The 16,027-nt window shown below is 48.1% G+C and overlaps 1 long non-coding RNA gene across 2 annotated transcripts; it reads left to right on the forward strand.

Moving 5' to 3' along the window:
- The first annotated feature begins 3,229 nt into the window (after positions 1 to 3,229).
- Positions 3,230 to 14,566, forward strand: LOC140619138 (uncharacterized). 2 transcript variants are annotated; one of them, XR_012019070.1, is made up of 3 exons: positions 3,230 to 3,503; positions 4,978 to 5,229; positions 14,148 to 14,566. It is a non-coding gene; the product is annotated as an uncharacterized lncRNA (long non-coding RNA). The 2 variants fall into 2 exon arrangements; XR_012019069.1 differs by lacking the exon at positions 4,978 to 5,229.
- The last annotated feature ends 1,461 nt before the right edge of the window (positions 14,567 to 16,027 follow it).

Consider the following 16,027-nt stretch of genomic DNA (forward strand, 5'->3'; position numbering starts at 1 on the left):
AGGCAGGAGCCAGCAGGAGATCGCATGCAGTTAACCCAGCAGAGGTGAAGGTGGATGGGACCGGGCAGCAGTGCAGACGGATAGAGGTAGACACCTTCAATAAAGGTTAGGACAGAAACCCATCACTCCCTCCTCAGCCACCTGCCCTGATAACTGGGACGGGGAACCACCTGTAGCCCGGGGCTGTGCCTGCTGACCCCAGGCCCTTTCTCAAGGCCACCTCTGCATGTGGTGCCTCACTGTCTTGACTCTTCCTATTTGAGGTCAAATGAAACAAAAATGAGAAATGCAGAAAGAAACTGTGGATGGCAAAATAGCTTCAGCCACCATCCGTCACTTTTACTGTTTCTCTAGACTTGTCTGCACAGAATGTCAATGTCCTGATGTTCAGGAACCTCCCTGCACCAAGGCCCGGCTGGAGTGGGGCACATCGGGAGGGAACTCCGGGGACCTCCTTTCTGCAGCCCCCTCCTCCAGGGGACAGGAGGACGCTGCCCCTGCTGGGGTTCATACAGGTGTACAGGAGCCAGGACAGCAGTGGGAGGCTGAAATTGGGACCAGATGCCAGGGGTAGAGCAGGGCACCGACCCAGCTCGGGAGGGTCGGGGTTGGCTCAATGGGGAGTTCAGACCCCCTCCCTCGGCTTGTGCAGAGGCAGAGACCGCTGCACCCAACAGAGGCGAGGTTATCAAGCCGCTGGGCAGCCTTCTGAGCCCAGGTGGGAGCTAGGGATGGGGCCAGGCCGGTGGGCGGGGCTGGTACAAAGGTCAAGGCAGGGAAGGTGGGGTCAAGGCAGGGAGCCCCCCAGTGGGTGGAGTCTCGTGGGCGGGGCTGGAGCGGAGGGGCGTGGTCAGAAGGATGGGGCTAGCCTGGCTGCTGCATCCCAAGCGTCCTCCGGGCCAGAAGGTGCCTTCCACTGGCTTTGCTAGTTCCTTAATGCCCTTTTCCCATTCCATGCCCACTCTTAGGAAATCATAAAATTGTTAAATAGTATCTTTTTCATTTTTATTGAATTTTTATCATATATTTGAGTGTGTTTGAGACTAACACTTCCTTCTTAGGAAATCCTTGAACTGTGGTTAATGACTGTCTCTTTATTTGAAAGTGTTCTTGCAGAACGTCCATTGCTGTTTGGTGCGCATATATTTTAAATACAATAGAAGACCCTGTGTGATCTCTTTCATCCTGGCAAGAGACTTTTATTTTTACAAGTGATTGTGTTTGGGACCTGGGCTCCTGTTGCTCAGTGTACGAGACTTCCATCGTTCAGACCTGCATCGTCCTCCAAGGCTCGTCCCTCACACGCTCCCTCTGCACTGTCCCTGGAGGCCACCATCTCCTGCCATACTCAGGGCAGCCACTGCTGCGTGTCCCTGTGGGCCCGGGTCCGCATGTCCCCAGGCGCCTGGGACAGGACAATGCACCCCCAGCACCACCTGCTCTTCCACAGACCTCAGGGTCCTACACAGCTGCCAACCAGAGGCCCCCAGGCTGTGAGGAGACCCTGGCTGCAGAGCAGTAGTTCTCATTACAGAGACCTCTTCGTTATAGGGGGTTATAGGGGAAACCCCACACACGCAGGTCAGGGTGCAAAGTGCACATCCAAACGTGCAGCTGATGCTTCAGAGGGACACAATGGGGATGCACCCATGTCACTTCAGGTGGTTATGTGGAGACTACCAATACACAATGCCTGTTATGCTTTGATTTCACATGAATGACAGGTCATGTTTAGTCTATGTAGGTCCCATGTGCTGTGTTCCCAAACATGGAGTCTGTTAGGAGGGCATGGGCTCATGGATGGGGTCCACTACTTGTGATGCTCCCTGAGCCCCCAAATGCAGACCACCTATGTGGGGTGGAGGTGACCACAGAGTGACAGGCGACACTGAGAGGGAAAAGTACTCAGATCATCCATGGAAACATTCTCCTGCGGTTCTAGTCTCTCTGGAAGATTCTCCGTAAGTGGGAACAGAGTAGCCTGCAGTTGAGGGGTGAGCAAGGCAGAAAAATATGGATTTCAGCATGCAGAGGCGTCCTCTGCATGTGTTCTTGCTGATGAGCAGCCAGGAGAGAGGAGGTAGCAGGAGGAGAGCAGGCAGGAGTCTCTGCAGGGCCACAGGGAGGGGAGGGCCCTGGGCAGCTCCTCCCGACACCCCCATGGGGAGACCTCTCACTCCATCCAGGGCACGATAAACTTCCCACTTCCAAAATTCCCTAAAAGTGAGTTTCTCTGGCTCTTCTTGGGGATTTGTGAATCTGACACTGTCTTTCAGAATGTCTCCAGTCTCCCTTCTTCCCAGCTGAGAACAAGAAATCAAGACAGTGGAGGAGGCAAGGAGCCGGGCCTAGAGATTTGACAGGGTTAATTAGTGTCAAGTTCAGGTCAGAGTGATCCATCACCTGAGCTCCTGGCTGTCCAAATTCCAAGGAGAAACAGCCGTAGGCCCAGTGAGTCAGAAACCCCCTCAGATGGGAAGGAATCCACACTGGACAGCTTTCATTCACTTGATAGATTCTTCTCAGCAATTCCCCTCTGGGTAATGAAATGTGTCTCCAAGGAAACTATCACCTGAATGGTGATTCCTGGGCTGTTTGAAATCCTGCTGAAAAGAATGTGGCAGGTGCCAGAGAGCCTTCTGGAACCTCCCAGCTCCACCCAACCAGCAGCTGGATGCAGCCAAGGGGTGACCCAGCCAGGCCAAGTGGAGCAGAGAGCCACCCGCTGGGGCCCACCTGAAATCTGACCTCAGAACTGTGGGAAATCAGGAACCACTGACATTTTAAGCCACAGCCCTTACAGGTTGATCTGTCCTGCCCCAAGAGAGAGCTGAGTCAGGGAGGGGCAGAGATGGAGTGACCTGGAGTTTAACCAGTGGGGCGAGGCTCCCAGGTAAGGTCGTCTGCTCCTCCTGGACTCGGGTCCCCTCCCCAGCCTCAGCTGGTCTCCTGCTCTGTGGACAGACCAGACGCAGCCTGGCCCCATGCCCGCCCCCTTCTGCAGGCAGGTCTTGCTGGCCCTCCTGGCAGCCACCTTCTGAATCCTATTCAGCCCCAGTGAGTCCTCCTAACAGTGCTCGATGATACGTCGAAATTAATATCTCCACCTGACTCGAGTGGTTTCATCTTTGATTCCTCCGTATCTCCAGGATGCCCGTGGGCACTTTAATTCATCTGTGACTTAACAAAGGGCTCTCCCAGTGTGGGAATACCTCCGGGTCACCTACGGAACAGCGCAGGCCACCTGAGATGTCTTCCTACTCCCCCTCCTGTGTCTACACTAACAAGATGTCTCTTAACGCCCTGCAGTGTCTACACTGATCAGGAATGCCTCTCTGATTCCTCTGCTGTATCTACACTGATCTGGGATATCCCTCCAGTTACTCCAGTGTGTTCACACTGAGGCTGTGTAGCTTCCTCACTGTGTCTGCATGGGCCTGGATTATTACCTGAGACCCCCTGATTTATGTATGTGGACCTAGGATGGTGCTGTGTTTACCCAGGTCAGGTAAAGGGAATAGGACCACATCCCTGGCTCCCCCAGTTTATCTAGAGTGAGTGACCAAGAAGGTCTCCATAGTTTCGTGGTGGGTTGATGATCTGGGATTTGGCCCTACACCCCAAGGTGTATCTACACTGGTCTGGGTGTCTCCCAAGTCCCCTGCTGTGTCCATACTGAACTGGAGATCTTTCTTACACTGGGCCATCTCCTTAGTACTCCTATTGGGTCTACACTGGCCTTGGATGTCATGGTTCCTCTTCAGTGTCTACATCAACCTTAGTTATCTTCCTTCCAACTCTATTTTACTTATACTGCCCCCCCCTTCCTGTGTCTACACTGACCGGATGGTATCCTCCTCCCCCCCTCCCATGTCTACACTGACTTAGTGGTCTCTCCCCATCCTCTACTCTGTCTACAGTGATCTGCTCTGTCTATACTAACCCAGTAGTCTCCTCCTCTCCTTGCTCTGTCTGTATTGACCCAGTGGTCCCCAGCCCCCCACTGTGTTTTCACTGGTTTCCTGAGCCCCTTGGGCCTGCATTGGCCCCAACTCCATCAGGGATTGCTATGAACCACCCGGAGCAGGTGCTCTGGGCCCCTCCCTGCCCACAGGCCCGTGGTTCTCAGCCAGGAGCACTGGCTCCAGTCTAGAGACTCAGTTCAGGACTCCTTCCCCACCTGTGAATCCGTTGCAGACAAACTGTCCTTCGTCAGCAGGTGGACAAACTCCCACCTGAGCCCTGGGCCAGGTGCCAACCCTCCCACCCTCAGCTGCACTGTCCGCATGACTGTTCTTGAGCTTTCCTGGTTGCTCTCTACTTCATCTGCCTTTCAGGAGGGCCTCAGCCGGGACTCAGAGGGGGAGAGGGGGAGTATTTCCTGCCCCACATGAACAAGGAACAGCCCCGCCTCCCACCTGAGCCCTAGGCCAGGTGCTGGCCCTCACACCCTCAGCTGCGCTGTCTGCTGTCCACTGTCCCGTGAGCGCAAGGCCGCCTGGGCCCGAGCCGCTGAGCCCAGGCAGCAAGGCCTGGAGGGAGGAGTGTTCCTTCTGGGCCCTGAGGATGGGTCTTTGGCCCCACCGGTAACTGCGGTGCCCAGGCGCCTGAACCCTGACACCAAGCCCAACAGATGGGGAGTGAGTTGGGGTCAGTGGTCACTGTGTGAGGCCTGTGGAGTTCCAGATGCTCCTCCCTGCACCTCAGGAGCAGCCAGGAGGGTTCAGGCCCCTTCCCACAATCCAGGCCTCTGAGAACCCCCGGATGAGTTTCCCCCAGGTGAGATCCCCCAGGGGAGGCTCTCAGAAGCAGAGGCTCCCCCCACACCCCACGTCCCCAGGTGAGGCCCCAGGAGAGCTGCCCTTGGGGGTCTGAGCCCACGGACTTGATGGGGAGCAGGCCTGGGGCCCGAGGTCTCCTGGGAGGGAGGATGATGTGTCCCCTGCTGTCACACTCAGACTATGTCTCTGCCTGCAGGAATGGGGCTGAGTGGGACGGCAGAGACTGGGGTTTGTACCAGCCGTGGCTCAACACCCAGAGGACACCTGGTCCCCAAGCCCCTGCCCTCTGCTCCTGGGGCACTCAGGGCTGGCCAAGGGGCAGGAAGTGTGTCCCTGGGCTTCATGCACAACTGCCTGAGACCCCAGGTGACTGGCTTGGCAATAACTGCCCCTGAGTGTGAGTCGGGGCCACGTGACACCCGCGGCTCAGCCCGAGGACGCTCGGCAGGTATGTGTGCTCTGCTCTGTGACCTGAACTGCAGGTGTGAGCAGCAGACGGAGGAGGGTGAACGTCAGGAGGGCTCATCGAGCTCCTTGGTAGGGTGGGGCTCTGAGGTTTCAGGAGGGTAGAGCAGGTCTCCTTTCTCAGGGCCCAGCCTGAGATTGGAGTCACAGGGTGACCTGCTCCCTAGACCCACCCCGGGGGCTGCACGTCGGGGGCAGCAGAGCCCAGACCCCAGGCTGAGGGTCAGTCCTTCCCTTGCGTCATGAACCACCAGGGAGGTGGCGGCAGGTTAGAGCTCAGGAGCAGGCAGAGAGCCAGCCTGGCACCTGGCGGGATCCCTCTCAGCCCCACCCCTCCCTCTGATCTGTCCTCTGGAGCCCTGCCTGGGGCCTGGGGTGGGCAGTTTGCTCTGCCCTGAGGCTGCAGGGGCGAGGGGAGGGGCTCTGTGGGGACAGGTAGAGGGGAGCAGGAGTCCTGGGGCACCTGCCTGCTCAAGGCTGGGGGTCTCTGGGAGCAGGGGCGGCTGGGGTGGGGGCTCACCTGGAGATGACCAGACTCAGGAAAGCAGGCAGAGGGGGTGCAGAGGGAGCAGTGCTGTCTGCAGAGTTGGGCCAGCAGGGAGGTGTTTCCCACAGTCCCGTGGGAGGCTACCCCAGGGGTGGTGAGCTCCCCGTCACCAGGAGGATCCGAGCAGACATGGCTGATTGACCTGCAGTCAGAGGCCTGGTCCTCGGGGAGAGGCTGGCCCCGACCAGGTCCCCATGAGGCTTCCCTGATGAGAAATGTGTGCAGTGGCACCTGGAAAGCTTTGGGCCCTCCCTGCCAAGGTGGCCTCGGGGTCTGGGATGGGGATGGAGGACCCCCTGCCTCTGCAGCTGCTCCGGGGTCTGAGAGCCCCAGGCCTAGGCCCCTGCTCCATGCAGGCAGGGCTCTGGGAGGGCAGGGGTCTCTGTCTCTGTCCTGGATCCTGCACCCCACCCCTGGGCAGGGACGGCATCCAGCTGGTTTCTGATTCCAGAGCTCAGGTCAACCGGGCCCCCCAGTCCCTGTAGCACACGTGGGGAAGGGGAGGGAGGAGGCCTAGAGAACCCTGTCCCTTGGGCAGCCCCCCCTCGGCCTCACCCCCGAGGCAGGACAGGGACCTGGGGGCAGGTATCTGGGCGGAGAAGGTGCTCAGGTGCACAGGGCGGGTGCTCAGGAAGCTGACGCTGCTCCCTGTGCTGGCAGGTAGACAGACGCAGAGATGGCAGGACCCAGTCCAGGTCTCAGGAGAGGCCCCCAGACCCTGCATGCCATGTGGGAAGTCAAACCTATTCCCCAGGGGGAGCCCATCCACCTGGAGGCCGAGGCAAGGAGGGAGCCCCAGATGCCTCCAGGAAGTGATCCCAGCACCCACTCCCGGCTGCTCACGGTGACCCCAGGGCAGCATAGAGGCTGGGATGATCTGTGAGCTCCGTTGACCAGGCCAGGAGCGCTCCAGCTTGGAAGAGGCCCCACAGGGGTGGGGAGAGGGGGTCTGGGGAGAGTTCTCAGGTGGGGGCCCCAGAACACCCTTGGGGGCCTGCCTGGGAGCCCTCGAGGGTCACCTGTGCTTCATGCCCCAGGAACTGACTCTCCTGGGGGGGGGGGGTGGAAGCTGTGTCCCACCTGCCTCCTGCCCAGTGCTACCTGTGAGAGCCCCCACCCAGTTGAGGGGCTGGGGCGCTAGACTTGGGGTTTGCAGAGAAGACCTCAGGCGGCTCCTCAGACCCCACTAGGAACCGGGGTTTAAGCCCCAAACACCCTGTCTGCTACTTCAGTAAATGTCCCAAGGTGTTCCAAGTGCACAGCCCTCAGACCACCATCTGCCCACCCTCTCTGGGCCCAGGCACCTGCAGGTCCCAGGGACCCCTCAGCTGGGGAAGAAGCATTTGTTATTCTGCCCTCTGTCAGATTTGGTGATTTCACATACAGCTTTGCTATATCATTCAAAAGTTACTTAAAAATATCATTTGCCTAGAGTTTACTAAACTTTCAGCAGAACATTAAATTCTTATATTTTGCATACAAATTTAATGTTAATAAAAAAGATTGCTAAGATGGTTATAAGTAAGTACATTTCCTAACAACCCAAGAAAGTTAATTTAAATAGTTCAGTAGGAAGCATGAAAATCAAACCAGATGTTTCTGCCTAAGGACAATGCATTTAAAGACTTATGGATTATTTATTCCCTTAGTTTCTCTTCAAATGCAACCATAAATCAATATTATTTTATTTTGAATAAATATTAATTTCTTAAAGGAAATACACAGATGTTCTGGTTTCCCACCTAGGTTTGAGTTATAACTGACATTGAACACTGTGTATTTAAGACGTACAAAGTGGTAATTTGACAGAAGCCTATATTGCAAAATGATTACAATTAGGTTAGTTAACACCTTCATCATGTCACATAATCACTGGTTTCTTCTTTTTTGTACAATTAAGATCTCTCTCAGCAACTTTCAAGTACACAACACAGCATTGTGAACTGTGGTCACCATGCCGTATGGTAGAGCCCCAGAATTTATTGGTCTTGTGACAAGAAGCTTGTGCCCTTGGACCAACAGCTCCCGTTTACCCCCAGCCCTGGGCCACCACCATCCTACCCTCTGTTTCTGGGTTTGGGTTTTTTAGATTACTTGTAACTGAGATCACACAGTGTTTTTCTCTAACTTACTTCACTGAGCATCATGCACTCAAGTTGCATCCATGTTGTCTCCAATGGACACTTTTTCTTCTTTCTTCTGGCTGAATAATGTGTGTGTGTGTGTGTGTGTGTGTGTGTGTGTGTGTATGTCTGTGAATACTCAACCTCTTTGTCCCTTCTTCTGTAGATGGACATTTATGTTGTTCCCATGTCTTGCCTAATGTGAATAATGGTAAACTGAACACCAAGATCCTGATTTCATTTCCATTAAATATACACCCAGAAGGATTGCCAAATTGTATTGATGTCTCCATTTTTATCTTTTTGAGGACTCTCCATAAGGTTTTCCACAGTGGCTGCACCACTTTGCATTCCCACCAGCAGTGCATGAGGGTTTCTTTTTCTCCACATCCTCGCCAACACCTGTTATTTCTTGTCTTTTGGACGATAGCCATTCTGACAGGTGTGAGGGGATGTCTCACTGTGGTTTTGATTTGCATTTTCTTGATAATTAGTAGAGTGTCTTTTCATGTATGTGTTGGCCATTTGTATGTTCTCTTTGGAAAATGTTATTCAGGTCCTCTGACCATTTTTAAAAATGGATTTATTTGGGTTTTGTTTGGGATTTTTTTGGTGGTCTCTCTCTCCCTCCACCCTCTTTCTTCCTGATGTATTTTGGCTATTAACCCCTTACAAGATAGATGGTTTGCACACATGTTCTCCCGTTCTGTACGTTGCCTTTTCATTTTGTGGATGGTTTTCTTTGCTGTGGAGAGGCTTTATAGTTTGGTGTAGCCTGCTTCTTTAAAAGTTTGTTGTAGTCTTATATGGATGGGTTCACTTCTGGGCTTTTGATTCTGTTCTGTATCTGTTTTTAAGCTAGTACCATACTGTTTTGACTGTAATTTTAATATAGTTTCAAATCAGGAAGTATGATGCCTCCAGCTTTCTTCCTTTTCAGTATTTCTTTAACCATCCAGGGTCTTTTGTGGTTCCATACAAACTTTAGGATTTTTTCTTCTATTTCTGTGAACAATGTCATTGGAATTTTGATAGAGATTATGTTGAATCTATAGATGCCTTTGGGTAGTATGAACATTTTAAACCTATTTATTCTTCTATTCCATGGGCATGGGATAGCTTTCCATTTGTGTCTTCTTCAGTTTCTCTCATCAAGGTCTTGTAATTTTTAGTATACAGATTTTTCACTTTTTTGGTTAGATTTATTCCCAAATACCTTATTGTTTTTGGTGCTATTGTGAATGTTTATTTTTTTCCCTCTAAAGTTTCATTGTTTGTGTATAAAAGGGCAACTGGTTTCTATGTGCTGATTTTGTATCCTGCAACATAACTGCATCATTGATTAATTGTAACAGATTCTCACTGGAATCTTTAGGATTTTCTATATATAAGGTCCTATCATCTGCAAATAACAATAGTTTTACTTCATCCTTTCTGATTTGGATATATTTTGTTTCTTTGTCATGCCTGATTGCTCTGGCTGGGACTTCCAGTGCTGTGTTGAATAGGAGTGGCTGGAGTGGACATCCTTGTCTTGTTCCGACCTTAGAGGAAAGGCTCTCAACCGTTCATAGTTGAGCATGTGAGCAGTGGGCTTGTCATGTGTGGGCTTCCTTGTGAGGATGTACGTTCCTTCTATACCCAATGTATTGAGAGCTTTTATCATGAAAGGATGTTGTATTTTTTTCAAATGTTTTTTCTGAGTCTAGTGAAATGGTCTGATCTTTATCTTTCCTTCTATTAATGTGGTGTATCATGTGTATGATTTGCGTATGTGAGATCTTCTTAGCATCCCAGGGATAAATCCCACTTGATCATGGTGTGTGATCATTTTAATGTAATATTGAATTCAGTTTGTTAATACTTTGTTGAGAATCTTTGTGTTTATATTCATCAAGGATATTGGCCAGTAGTTTTCTTATAGTGTCTGTCCTTAGTGGGCTTTGGGATCAGAGTAATACTGGCCTCATAAACAGAACTTGAATATTCTTTCCTCTTCAGTTTTTTTGGGAAAGTTTGAGAAGTATTGGCATTAATTCTTTAAATGATTGGTAGAATTCACCAGTGGGCCACCTGGTCCTGGGCTTTCGTTTGTTGGGATGCTTTTGACTATTCATTCAATCTCCTCACTTATTGGTCTGTTCATATTTTCTATTCCTTCCTGATTCTGTCTTGGTATGTTGAACATTTCTAGCAATTTATCCATTTCTTCTGGATTATCCAATTTGTTGGTGTATAATTGCTTGTAGTAATTTGTTAGGATCCTTTGTATTTCTGCGCTATCAGTTCTCATGTCTCTTATTTCCGATTCTAAGTATTCTCCCCTTTTTTTCTTAGTCTAGATCAAGTTTTATCAATTCTGTTTATCTTTTAAAAAAACCAGCTTGTTCTTTCATTGATCATTTTTATTTTTTCTAGTCTCTATTTTTTTTAAAGATTTTATTTATTTATTCATGATAGTCACAGAGAGAGAGAGAGAGGCAGAGACACAGGCAGAGGGAGAAGCAGGCTCCATGCACCGGGAGCCCGATGTGGGATTCGATCCCGGGTCTCCAGGATCGCGCCCTGGGCCAAAGGCAGGCGCCAAACCGCTGCGCCACCCAGGGATCCCTCTAGTCTCTATTTTATCTCCATTCTGATCTTTGCTATTTCCTTCCTTCTGATAAATTTGGCTTTGTTTTTTCTTCTTTGCCTCATTCCTTGAGGTGTAAAATTAGGTTGTTCATTTGAGATCTTTTTTTTAAAAAAATATGCATTTATCACTAAACCTTCCCTCTCAGAACAGCTTTTTAAAAATATTTATTTGAGAGAGAGAGAGAGAACAAGTAAGGAGAGGGGGCAGAGGGAGAAAGAGGAGGAGGGGCAGAGGGAGAAGCAGACTCCCCGCTGAGCAGGGAGCCTGACAAGGGGCTCAATCCTAAGACCTTGAGATCATGACCTGAGCCGAAGGTAGATGCTTAAGCTACTGAGCCACCCAGGCACCCCCCCGCCCCCCAGAACAGCTTTTACAGCATCCCATAGGATTTAATGTACTGTGTTCCATTTTCAATTATTTCAAGATTTTTTTGTTTGGTTTCCACGTGTTTGTAAATATTTCCCTTTTCCTTCTATTACTGATTTCCAGTTTCATAACACTGCGGTTGGAAAATATAGTCGGTATGAATTCAGTCTTCTTAAATTTGCTAAGACTTGTTTTGCGGCCTGTCATATGATCCATCCTGGAGAATGTTTGTGTACATTTGAGAAGAATGTGCATTCTGCTGCTGTAGTTAAAATGCTCAATAAATGTCTGTCAGGTCCATTTGGTCTAATGTATGGTTCAACTCCAATGTCTTCTTGTTGATTTTCTGTCTGGATGATCTATCCATAGCTGAACATGGTTGTTAGAATCTTCTATTATTATTATATTATCTTCCCCCCCTTCACATCTGTTAGTATCTGCTTTGCTTAATACGTTTAGGTACTCCAATACAAGTGCATATACATTTATAATTGTTACATCTTCATGATGAGTTGACCCCTTTATCATTATATAATGATTTTTGTTGTGTCTTACTGTTTTTGGTTTAAAGTTTATTTTGTCTGACATAAGTAGAGCTACTCTGTTCTCTTTTGGTCTCTGCTTAAACAACATCTTCCTCCTTCCCTTCCCTTTGAGCTTATGTGTATAATTAAAATTGAAGCGAGTCTCTTGTGGGTAGCATGAAGTTGGGTCTTGTTTGTTTATAATTCAGCCACACTGTGCACATTTATTGAAGAATTCAACCCATTTACATTTAAAGTAATCACTGATAGGCAAGGACTTACTGGTGCCATCTTACCAATTGCTTTCTGGCTGTTTGTGGTTCCTTGTTATTTTTCTTTCTCTCTTCCCCACCTCTGTGGATTGGTGATATTCTTTGGCAGTATTGTTCCAATTCCTTTTGCTTTATCTTTTGTGAATCCACTCTAGGTTTTTGCTTTGTGATTATTATGAGGATTATATAAAACATCCCTTAGACATAGCAGTCCATTTTACACTGGTAGTAACTTAACTCTGCCCCCTTTGCTCCCTCTGTTTATAGTTTTAATGCCACAGTTTACCTCTTTTTATATTGTGTATTCATTAAAAAATTAGAGTAGGTATGGATATTTTTTATACTTTTATCCTTTAGTCTTTATACTACAGTTAACAGGTTAACACACTATCCTATTACAGAATTAGAGTTTTTTTCATCCAACTACATGTTTACCATTTCCATTGCATTAGATATGTTCATATGTTTTCATGTCATTGATTAGCATCCTCTGACTTCAGCGAGAACACTTTTTTTAAAAGATTTTATTTATTTATTCATGAGACACACACACACAGAGAGAGAGAGAGAGAGAGGCAGAGACACAGGCAGAGGGAGAAGCAGGCTCCATGTAGGGAGCCTGACGTGGGACTCGATCCCTGGTCTCCAGGATCAGGCCCTGGGCTGAAGGGGGCGCTAAACCGCTGAGCCACCTGGGCTGCCCGGCGAGAACATTTTTCAGCATTTCTTATAAGGCAGATCTAGTGTGATGAACTCTGCAAAGCATTTGTTTGAGAAATTTTTATTTTGCCTTCATTTTAAAGGACTTCACTGGATAGTGTATTCTTGGCAGGCTTTTTTTTTTTTTTTTTCTTTTGACACTTTGAATGTGTCATCCCACTCTCTACTGGCCTGTAAGGTTTCTGCTGAGAAATCCACTGATCACCAGTGTGGGTTCCTTTGTAGATAACTCTCTCTTTTTTCTCTTGTGCTTTCAGGATTCTGTCTTTGCCTTTGACAGTTTCATTATAATGTTTTGGGGGAGATTGCTTGAAATATTGAGATGATCTATTCACTTCATGAATCTGGATGTCCAGATCTCTCTGCAGGTCTGGGAGATTCCCAGCTATCATATCTCCAAATGAACTGCCTTCCCCCTTCTTCCTCTCTTGCCCTTCTGGGACTCCAATGACTGGTGGCTCTTTTGATGGTGTCCCACAGATTATATAAGCTGTCTTAGCTTTTTTCATTCTCTTTGTTCTCTGACTAGGCTGTTTTAAAGCTCCTGTCCTATGACTCACTGATGGCTTTCTGCTTTCTGATCTGTTCTGGTGTGGATACCCTCTATTGCACCCCTCATTTCATTCACTGACTTCTTCAGCTCCAGAATTTGTTTAGTTCTCTCTCCTGATTCTACCTCTTTGTTAAATTTCTCTTTTCTTGATTTCATTGAATTGTCTATGTTTACTTGTAACTCATTAGCCTCCTCAAAAGAGCTATTTTGAATTCCTCATCATGTAAATTACAGATCTCTATGTCTTTGGGATCAGCTACTGAAAGATAATTGGGATCTTTTGGTGATGTCACATTTCCTTGTTTCTTTATCTTCCTTTGAGTTTTGTGTTGCTGCTTTTACATTTGATGTAGCAGTCACCCCTCTAATCTTTACCAGCTGCCTTCAGGTGAGAGTACTTTTTCTTGGCCCTGCTATATATTTATTCTGTGGCTTTCTCCAACCTTGTTTGGATATACCTGTTCTAAGCTTCCTGCTCCCTCTTGTGGCAGAATTCTTAAGCTTGTAGGTCTTCTCTTGTTTGATATTACAACACCCCAAACCAATTGTTGGAAACCTCTCTTGCTTTCCTGAAGGTGTTGCTACAGCTCAGGACTGTGGATTTTCCCACACCCTGGCCTGTTTTCTGTGGGTACTCCCTGTCAACCCAAGCTTACTCTCCTGCTGCCCCAGGAGTGTGCATAAGCAGCTGGCCACAGGGTGGGGAGGGAGAGGTGGGTTTGACACGTAGGCTTTGGGAATGCCCTTGGTCCAGTGGAGGGATCCTCAGAAGTTTTCCCAGTGGCTGTGATCAGGCTTCCTGCTGGAGTCCAGAATGCAGTCATAGGAACGGCATCTCTTTAATGCTCTCTGATATTCTTATTTCTTTCCTGATGATCTTCTTACCCCAGTCATGAAGCCCCTTTAATACTTGGCCCCACAAGAGAGAAATGGGTTTCTTTAGCAGCATTCTGCATAGCTGGGGAAGTCATGTACTCACCACTGTCCATTTCTCCAGCAGAAGAGATGCTGTCTCCTACATCTCTGAGCTGTGCCATTTTGGAGGGAGGGTTGGGGCCTGGCAGGGTTTCTTTTACCCACTCCATTGTGTTCAAGCTCTCTCTCTCTCTATATATATATCTCATATGTCTATATATCTCATATATAATTTTTTCCCAACAGAGTGCTCAACTCCTCTGGAAACCTGGCTTTCTACAAAGGCTGTCTTGCCCATGGGTGTCTGCCCAAGTCAGCATTCTCCAAGTGCACCCAGGCCACAGGCAAGAGGGACTGGAGCCAGTTCATAGGGGCCTGCCAGTTACAAAGCGCGTACTGTGGTCTGCCTGCCTATTACCCAAAGTACAGTAGGTGAGATCCTGCCAGGTCCCTTGTGTCTTATTAACCTGAAATGTGTCTCCCTAATGCCCCAAGTGTGTACACTATGATGTTAAATGTCTCCATAATTCCCCAAAGTGTTGACACTGAACTGGCATGTTTCCCTAATTCTCATGTTTGTCTACACTAACCTGGGATGTCTCTCTAATTCTCCAGGAGTGTGTAGTCAATCTTGGGATGTCTCATTAAATATCTATAAATGTCTACTCATTTTTGGAATGTCTCCTTCATTCCCCAGATATATCTACACTGAACATGGTTGTCTCCCCATCCACCCCACCCCATGTGCTACAGTGGCATACCATATCTCCCTTATTCCCCATGTGGTCTACATTGATCTGGCATATCTCCGTAATGTCCTAGATGTTTATGCTGACTTGGGATATTTCTCTAATCCCCAGATGTCTGTACACTCACTTGGGAAGTCTTCCTAATTATCAAAGTAAGAGAATATAATCTGGGATGCCTCTCTATGTACCAAGTCTATCTACACTGACCTAGAACTAATTCCCAAGGTGACTGTAAAGTGACATGAGATGTATGCCTAATTTGCCAGTTGTGTCTACCCTGACCTGGGATATCTCTTGTATTCCCCAGGTGAATCTACAATGACCTGGTATATCTCCCTATTTGCCCAAGAGCATTTACTCTGACTTGAATTATATCCCTATTTCCCCAGATTTATCTACACTGACATGGAATTTCTAATTTCCCCAGTTGTCTATACTTATGTGGGACAATTCCCTAGTTCTCCTGGTGTATATATTGTGAATTTACCCTGATATGGATATTACTCTATTTCCATAGGATTTTCTACTCTGTGAAGTCTCCGTGTCACCCATGTGTCTACCAACCTAGAGATTTTCTCTCATAACCCAAGTGAGACTAGCTGATCCTAAGTTGTCTTCCAACTCCCCTGAATTGTGTATACACTGAACCGTGATGTTTCTTTTATTTCCAGGTGTATCTATAATGACCTAGGATGTTTTCCTTATTACTAAGATGTGTATACTCTGATTTTGGATATCTGCCTAGTTCCCCAGGAGGGTTTACACAGACCAAGGATATCCAATTCTCAATGCGTATTCTAATGTGGGATGTCTCCCTAATTGCCAAAGTGTGTCTACCCTGACCTGATCTGTCTCCCTAGTTCCCCAGATGTATCTACTATGACACTGCATTTTTCCCAATTTCCATGTGTGTCTACTATGACCTGAGATCTAACTAATTACCAACTGTTGAACTGGCTTGAGATGATTTCCTAATAGCCCAGGTTTTGTCTACTTGAACAGGAATGTCTCCCTAATATCTCAAGTAACCTAAGTGGACTTGGGATGTATCCCTATATACCCATTTGAGTTTACACTGACTTGGGATGATTTCTATGTTCCCCAAGTGTGTATTCCATGATCTGAGGTGTCTCTCTGATATCCCGTGTGTTTTTATACTGACCTAGAATGTCTAATCATCTGAATGTCTACTCGGCTAGAGTGTCTCATTAATTACTCAGGTGTGTCTAGATTTTCTCCATAATTCCCAGGTGACATCCTCTGACCTAGGATGTCTCATTAATTCCACAGGTTTACCTACAATGACCTGGGATGTCTTGATAGTCTTAGCAGTGTCTACAGGGATTTTGGATGTCTTCCATTTCGCCAGGTGTCTCC

The sequence above is a fragment of the Canis lupus genome, chromosome 27 (genome assembly GCF_048164855.1).
Source record: "Canis lupus baileyi chromosome 27, mCanLup2.hap1, whole genome shotgun sequence".
Classification (NCBI taxonomy): domain Eukaryota; kingdom Metazoa; phylum Chordata; class Mammalia; order Carnivora; family Canidae; genus Canis; species Canis lupus.